Below are 8855 nucleotides of genomic sequence, written 5' to 3'. Positions count from 1 at the left end.
GCTTAAGATACACAAAGGGCTGGGGTTAATGCCTAGCACCCCCACCCCCCCCAAAAAAGGATAACCCTACCTACCACCTTTAGTATTTACAGACTTAAAGAAGACCCATAGCCAGTGCCAGTGGCTCACATTTATAATCCTAGCTACTTAGGAGGCTAAGATCCGAAGGTTATGGTCCAAAGCCAGCCAGGGCAGAAAGTCTCTGTGAGATTATCTCCAAAAATTGGAAGTGGTGCTATATAGCTCAAGTGGTAGAGCTCTAGCTTTGAACACAAAGAGGCTAATGGACAATGCTAAGGCTCTGAGTTCAAGCCCCACAGCTGACCAAAAACAAAAAAGATTCATATTGTTTCTCCAACATCTCCATGATGTTTCATTATTCGATTGTGTATATGAGTCAGTTTCATTTATTTGGGAAAATGTTCTTAGTATTTTCTGCTTCTTTGGACAAATTCATTTATTTATGTAAGGGATGAGGATCCTACATCGTTTATATCAACCTCTAAAATTCAAAGTAACTCTTCAAATGTATTTAGATCATGTGCTCTTAAACTACCTAGATTTAATGACCATGGTAAACTATGGTAAAACTGAGTTCCACAAATGTTACAATTCTAAAGAAATAAGACAGTTAACACTGGGGGGAAGCTCTGGGGGGGGGGGGGAGAACTGTCCTGAGCTTTATTTTCTCCCCTGACACCTTTAGAAACCTAGCAAAAATGAAATTTGGGCCTGTAATAACAGACTTCCAAAATAAAATTTTATGGAAGCATCTTTTAAAAAGTATAATTTCGAGAGAACAGGCTGCCTGAATAGGACAAATTACTAAAGGGATGAGGAGCCCATCTACTAACTTGGCACAAGCAATTAAAAAACCCAAACTAATCAGAGAAAGATCTATGTATTTATGTGCAGTTAACAACTTATTACCAGAATGAAACACTTAAGATAAAAATGCAAGTCCTGGGGCCGGGAGTTTGGCTTAGTGGTAGAGTGCTTTGCCTAGCATGCACAAAGACCTGGGTTCGATTCCTCGGTACCACATACATAGAAAAAAGCCAGAAGTGGTGCTGAGGCTCAAGTGGTAGAGCTCTAGCCTTGAGAAAGTCCAAGGACAGTGCTCAGACCCTGAGCCAAAGCCCAGGACTGGCAAAAAAAAAAAAAAAATGCAAGTCCTTCCATCTTTGGGCAATGCAATCAATAAAATAAACACAAAGATATGTTAGAAGGGCTTAAAGTCACAAAATTAAACAGAAAACTGGTTTCAAGCTAGATAGATAGCAATATGGGAACTTTTATTAGCTGGTTGATTCTACCAAGTTAAAACAGAAACAGTCTAGATAATGACTATCTCAACAAGTGCTTATCTAATACCAACAAATTCATGAAATGGCCTACAACTGAGCTGTTTCTCTTCTCTGTTCTGTTCTACCATATTTGAGTTTAATGAACCTTTTGCAGTTGTTCCTCAGAGCAAATTAGAAATGGAGTAACACATGAAGGAAGCCTGAGAAGTCACAGATGTTAAGAGCATTTCTTCTGGCTGCTCAAGGTCATTCTATTTTCATAGGGAAGGCTTAAAAGCTATTTCAGGGGGAAAAAAATGAACCATATCTTAGCCATTAGGATACCATTTTTACCAGACAATTAGCTTAAATCTCTAGGGTAATGATTAAAACAAAAACCCTTATATTTTCCAATTGAATCCTTAGTCTCTTTTTGTTAACTATTAACAAAAAGAATAGGTACCAAACCTCGATAATACTGTGCAATCCCATGGCATTTCAGTGCCTGGAAAGTCTGGTACGTGTTTGTGAATTTGTCATGATGTTTGTGGTTTTGAAGCAATGTCTGAACTCTTTCCAGTGAAGTGAAAACGGCTTCTGTGGTCCCTGCAAGCACTGCAGCCACACTGCGACTTGCAAACTCGGGAGCACTAACACGCTTACAGAGAAGGCAAGATCAGTCCTCATAGAGACCAAGCATAAGAGCCAGTGTCGTTGTCTTCTGCATTCATGGGGGAAGGATTCCCTGACACAAGTTTCGGATTCCATCCTTCTTCAACTGAAGTACTTACTGCATCCCGGGTTTGGGATTCCAGACAGCTGCTGCCTAAAGAGGAGCTTCTGGATGGGAAACGTGACCACCAAGTTGTTGAAAGCAGCACAGTCACCGCAGAAGGAATGCTTCATTTCACCAGCAGCTATAATGTGAGGTGAGACTTCTTGTTGTGACGATGTTAAGATTGGTGACCTCTTTTCACGAGCTTCTGAATCCATCATGTTGCTTAAGATCGTTCTTCATGAAGGATTTTTTTTTTTAAACCTGAGATGTCAGTTGAGCTTGGTGCTGCAAGGAATGACTTTTTCTGTGTATGTGGTACCCAGGAATCGAACCCAGGGCTAGGCATACTAGGCAAGCACACTACCACTCGGCTATGCTCCCAATCCCTCTCTTTCTTTCTTTTTTATTTTTATTTTTCTTAGACTCTCTTAAACTCTAGAAAAATAAAAATCTGATCAGTTAGGGACTTTCCTACTCACTGAGAGAATAAAGACATATTAAACTGAAAACATTATTTGCCTACTGGAATTGTACATAAAATATTACTGCCAAAACCTAGAGGCTTTTTTTTATTCATGGAAGTAATGTATGGTTAAATGTATTATGAGAGAAAGAATCCAGGTCCTTAGTTGCCAATCGTGGTGTAGGTGTGGCTCTGACAAGTGTACACGTGTCCTGAACATACCTGACATATGTGCATGTTCACGCCAGCCATGTCAGGAGCCTGTGAGGTTAAGGTCAGCTTCAGATAGTACTATGGTTGGATAAGGGAAGAGGGTTGGTGTAGATGTGAAACTGCCGCTGCCAAAGACCTATTCCTGACTCCTTCATTGTTAAAAATGAACCAGTTATTATTAGACTAAGACTATTATATGACTATTTTTACCGAAATAAAAACAGTAACAACAATAATAAAAAGAACCTAAAAGTTTCAGGGACAGATCTGTACCTGACTCCACTGAGGAATTAACCTTCAGGCAAATACATTCCAGCTACCTTTGGTAATTTGTTGCTTTGGGGCCCAACTTTAGTACCCAACCCAGAATTCAGTTGAGTTGAAGAACAATAGAAGTGAATAGAAATATTAGGGAGTGACAGAGAATAATACTTGAAATGATGCTTGAAATGAAAATAGGAGGGCTTTTTTTTAAAGTTATATGGTTAGAGTTTCATGAATCATGGTACATGAACCACTTAGACTTCTCTGCTCCATCCTGAAACGTCAACGCAATAACTATAGTTGGATTTTTTTTTTTGCCAGTCCAGGGGCTTGAACTCAGGGCCCAAGCACTGTCTTTTGGGCTTTCTCAATGCTAGAGCTCTACCACTTGAGCAACAGCACCATTTCTGGCTTTTTTCTATGTGTTTGATACTGAGGAATCAAATCTGGGTCTTCATGCATGCTAGGCAAGCACCCTACCACTAGGCCAAACTCCCAGCCCCTATAGTTGGATTGTTAAAGCTTTACTGAGGCATACTTGATATATGATACACTGCACACATTTAAAGGGTATAGTTTTGTGTGTACCTACATACCACTGCCACTATAATTAAGAGCAGCACTGTTTATGTCATCCACAGGTGTCCCTGAGTCCCTTTGTAATCTACTCTTCCAGCCCCTCTACCCCATAACTTCCCTTTTCCAGGCAAACATGGATCTACTTTCAAATCACCATACATCATTTTGTATATTCAAATTCTGTAAAAAGTGAAATCATACAGTCTATAAACTTTTAGTGTTGGCTTAGTTTTTGTGGAGTAGTATTTCACAGAATGGATTTAGGACACTCTGTTCACTTACTTTTTTTTTGCTATTGTAGTTGAGGCTGACTTTGAATGTTGTCTCACTCTTTCTGCCTCACTGAGCCTCCTGAATGCTGGACTCATTTAACAAGCATTCACCATCATGTCCAGGTTATCCATTATTTGTTCATAGATGTTGATGATTTTCACATTTTTGGCAATGATGGGAAGCTTCTATGCACACTTGTATACAATTTTTTGCATGAATATATTCTTTTATTTTCCTTAAGCAACTCCCTTGAACTGGACTGTCAGAATCCTATAGAAAGAATATTTAGGGTGGTTGGGTAAATGCCAAGTAGTGGAATTGCTGGGCTCTACTAGCAGAGATCTGCAATAGAGCAAAATCTTGATACATAAGGCCATATAGTATGAAGCTAATTGAAAGGACCTCCAGGATATCGAAACAAAAGCCATATAATGAATGATTGTTGTCCTTAATGTACTATGTTGTCTTTCATCTCCTTTGCTGTCCCTTGGTTATCTCATATTGTTATAGTATCTCACTTTGTTATCTGATCTATTGAATTTATTTGTATTTGGTTATTTGAAATTTTATAGGGAAGGGGGGAAAACCAAGACAGGTGGGAGGTGTGGGGGGGGAGGGAAATGGGTACCAAGACATGTGAAAGGGTATCAATGTACGTGAATTAATGCACCTTCTATCTGGCAAATATCATGTAACCCTTTTACTAATTACAATAAAAAATGCAAAAAAAAGGATATTTAGGGTGTCTTCCCACCTTTTTATTTGCATATATTAATTATACAAAGGTGATTTTATTGTATAATGTACTTTTATAGAATGCATCTCATCTTTTTACTCTTCCTTATTCCTCTTTATCCCACAGTGGCATTTATAGCTTTTTCTCTTTATGTGGTAGTAAGGACTCGAACCCAGGGCTTTGTGCATGCTAGGCAAGTACTCTACTACTAAGTCATATTCCCAGCCCCTTTACCCCATTTCTTAAACAAATTTTAATGCAATTTGTTATTATCTATTTATACATAAATGTAAAGTACTTTGATCATATTTATTCCTCACTACCCTCTCTTTTCATTCCCTCCCATTCCCCTAAAAGAGTCCCATGGGACATTTCAGAAACGGCACCCTAACCTTTCTATTACCCACTATTTCTACAGCTGCAGGTAAAACAAAGATTTTCCTCACTGTGTATGAATATCCAAAACCTCTTAAAAAGAAAAAAAAAGGGTGAGTTTTCAATTCATATTACTCATTTTCTTCCTTCCTTTCTTTTCTCTCTCCCTCTTTCTCTTTCTCTTGCTCTCTCTCTCTCCTCCCACCTTTCCTCCCCTCCCCCCCCACTGCTCAGTACCTACTAGAGCTCTGACTAGTGCCACGCCTCCAACCTTCATACCACTCAAGGTAGGCGTAGGCATCACATCAGCAGTGGAGGCTGAATGGAATTGAAGGAACCAGCTCTTCCTCCCTTGGTTAGGAAAAAAAAACCAAAAACAAAAAACAAAAAACCCTGTTGCTTGAAGTAGCCAATGTTTTTAGCCCCCAAAGTCACTGATATGCAAAAACATAGAAACTGAAGTGATCTCCCTAAACAAAAAGCCTCTCAAGAAGTCACGCAAGGTTAGCTATGTCATGGGAAAATACCTGGTCATGATCATCCTCACTTCAACCTTTCTTGGACCTCCCTCCATTCTCCTAATGTCCTAAACATTAGGTCCTCAGTGATGTGACTCCCACCAGCAAAGCGTTACAAACCTGATAACTTTTTTGCTCTTGTTCTTTGTTCAGTCCTAAAAAATAGAGATGATGAGAAGGAAAGCAGAATATTACAGGGAAAAGAAAAAAAATCTGTGGAAACCTTTGAAGAAATAAGAGAAGGCATACATCTCTACACCTGTGACACAAAAGAGAATTCTTTCTTTCTTTTTTATTTTTGTGCTGGTCCTGGGGCTTGAATTCAGGTTCTGGGCTCTGTCCCTGAGCTTCTTTTGCTAAAGGCTACTATCCCACCACTGAAGACACAGTGTCACTTCTGCGTTTTTCTGTTTATGTGATACTGAGGAATTGAACCCAGGGCTTCATGAATGCTGGGCAAGCACTCTACCACTAAGCCACATTCCCAGCCCCTCTTTCTATTTTTCTTATTATATTTTTAAGAACTGTCTTCTGACAAGAAAGAGAGAGAGAAAGAGAGAGAAACAGAAAGAGAAAGAGAGAGAGACTTTGAAAAATATAAATATGACAACACAAAATATTTTCCTTTTTTGGGCGGGAGGGGGTGGTCATGGGGCTTGAACACCAGGCCTTGGCACTGTCTGTGAACTTTTTTTTTTTTGCTCAAGGCTTTGAGCACACTTTGAGGTACACTCCATTTCTGGTTTTCTGGTGGTTAATTGGAGAAAAGAGTCTCAAAGACTTTATTTTCCGGGCTGTCTTTGAACTGTGATCCTCAGATATCAGCCTCCTGAGTAGTTAGAATTACAGGTGTAAGCCACCAGTACCCAGCCAACCCAAAATACTTTAATGTGTTGGAAACAAAAATGGAAGAATTCTCCTGGAAAGTAGAACAAAAATCAAAGACATGAAAGGTATAAAGGAAAAAAGACTTGAAAATCTGAGTGCAGCCAGTCTATCAATCAAGTATGAGGTCCAATACGAAAGAGAGCAGATCATGATAAGAAATTTTTAGAGAAATAACATATTCAAATTACGAATGTTTAGAGTACAAGGTCTAATAAATGGCAGCAAAATAAACTGTAAGATAACATATAAAGACAGCTTCATGTAATTTTACCACAATTGAAATAAATCAATAACATTCTAAAACTTTTCAACAAAAACCTTTGTATCCAAAAGAACATTTGAACAACGATCTCTGAAATGTAAGAGAAAATTATAATATCATTTTCTGTATACTTAAATTAACCAAGTATGCAGATGCTGAGGCTCAAACCTGTAATCCTATCCATTGAGATGGCTTATAGCTGAGGGTCAGGATTCAAAGCCAGACCAGGCAAGAAAGTCCATGAGGGTCTTATCTTCAATTAACCCTCTAAAATCCAGGAGTGGACCTGTGGTTAAGGTGGTAGAGTGCTAGTATTTTTTTTTTATTTTTGTCAGTCATAGCGCTTGAACTCTGGTCCTGGGCATTGTTGTCCCTTAGCTCTTCCTCAAGGCTAGTGTTGTAACACTAAACAAAAAGTAGGCACACATTAAAAATATGTTTATGGAACTGGGAATGTGATTTAGTGATAAAGTGCTTGCCTATCATACATGAAGCCGGAGGTTCAATTCCTTAGCATCACTTAAACCGAAAAAGCCAGAAGTGGTGCTGTAGCCTAAGGGGTAGAGTACTAGCCTTGAGCAAAAGAAGCTTAGGGACAGCGCCCAGGTGCTGAGATCGAAAAATACATTTAAGATACAATTTATGATAGCTGGGCGAAGAGACTCATGCCTGTAATCCTAGCTACTCAGGAGGCTGAGATTTGAGTATCGGGATTCAAAGTCTGTCCCGTCCAGCAGGACGTCAGCTAGGGCCAAGAACCTAAAGGGAGGAATGAAAGGGACAGGAGACACGAAGAGGCAGCAAGACAAGCGTCCTGATCAAGCTGCAAATTTTATTTTTCACACAGGAATTTATATGCCTCTTCAGGAGAGGCAGGAGGGGTTTGGGGTATAGGAACTGCTCAGGGTAGGGGGTCCAGTAGTAGGATGTTTGCTCGGGGTAGAGGCCAGGTGGTAGGATGTTTGCACATCAACGCAAGCAGGCACATGTTGCTTAATGACCCTAATTACAAGATGCAGGCACATTCTTACACTTGTCGGGGGAGAATATCCCCGACAAAAGTCAGCCCAGGCATAAAAGTTTGTGAGATTCTAATCTCCAATTAACCACTAAAAAACTGGAAGTGATGCTGTGGCTCACGGGGTAGAGTGCTATCCTTGAGCTCACGAGCTGAGGGACAATACCCAGGCCCAGAGTTCAAGCCTCACAACTGACAAAAAAAAAAAAAAGATATAATTTATGTACCATAGAAGCTATTGATATTAGAGTAGAATTCAATATTTTCAGAGTATCCAAAAAAGAATGAAATCAGAACAATAGTCGGCATGAGGAGCATAGAAAATATCTATATATTTTCTATAAACCTATGATTAGCCATTTGTATTTTTATACTTGTATTCATTTGTATCTTTATACTTGTACAAGGTCGGACTTGCGAGGGCCAGCGAACTAGGCACAAGCCTGTTAGCCTGTCTGCAGGTTTTCTCCACTGATCACAAATTGGTCTGTCCCTTCACCCATTAGCCAATCAGTTCAAAGCATGACAGCTTGCTAAACCGACCAATGACTAGTCCCGACCCTCCTCCCGTTTTGTATTGCGCCAATCATTTAATGGAATCATAGTGCCAGTGCTTACTGGGACCTGCCCCCTACCAAAGAATGTATTAAAGGTGCTGTAACTTTGTGCACGTGGCCTCTGGTCTGCACTCGACTATCAGTGCGCAGAGACCCGTGCTCGAGCTCGTCAATAAACGACTCATTGTAATTTGCATTAATCTTCGGTCTCTGGTGATCCTTCCGGGGGGCTTCAAGTTTCTGGGCATTACAGGCATACTTAACACCACAAAGTAAATCTCACAATTTTTTTTTTTTGCTAGTCCTGGGCCTTGAACTCAGGGCCTGGGCACTGTCCCTGGGCTTTCTCAAGGCTAGAGCTGTACCACTTGAGCCACAGCACCATTTCTGGCTCTTTCTTGATTAATTGGAGATAAGAATCTCACAGATTTTCCTGTCTGGGGTGACTTTGAACTAATATGTTCACATCACAGCCTATTGAGCAACTGGGATTACAGGAGTCAGGCCAAATGGCACATTTCTTAGTATTTATTACAGAATTCTCAGCTTATAGACAAACACTAACCTAATTGCTGTCCTACAAATTTGTTTTCTCTAGCTATTTTACCTATCCAGAATCGTACAATATCCGGTCACTTGTGAAGA

At 39.9% G+C, this 8855-nt stretch overlaps 1 pseudogene; it reads right to left on the bottom strand.

Moving 5' to 3' along the window:
* Positions 1-1722: 1722 nt before the first annotated feature.
* LOC150050058 (mitochondrial nicotinamide adenine dinucleotide transporter SLC25A51-like) lies at positions 1723-2282 on the bottom strand (annotated as a pseudogene).
* Between the last annotated feature and the right edge of the window lie 6573 nt (positions 2283-8855).

This window comes from Megascapheus bottae, chromosome 18 (genome assembly GCF_031878675.1).
Source record: "Megascapheus bottae isolate mThoBot1 chromosome 18, mThoBot2.hap1, whole genome shotgun sequence".
NCBI lineage: Eukaryota > Metazoa > Chordata > Mammalia > Rodentia > Geomyidae > Megascapheus > Megascapheus bottae.
Note: the sequence above shows the minus strand (reverse complement) of the source record. Positions and strands in the feature narration are given on the sequence as shown.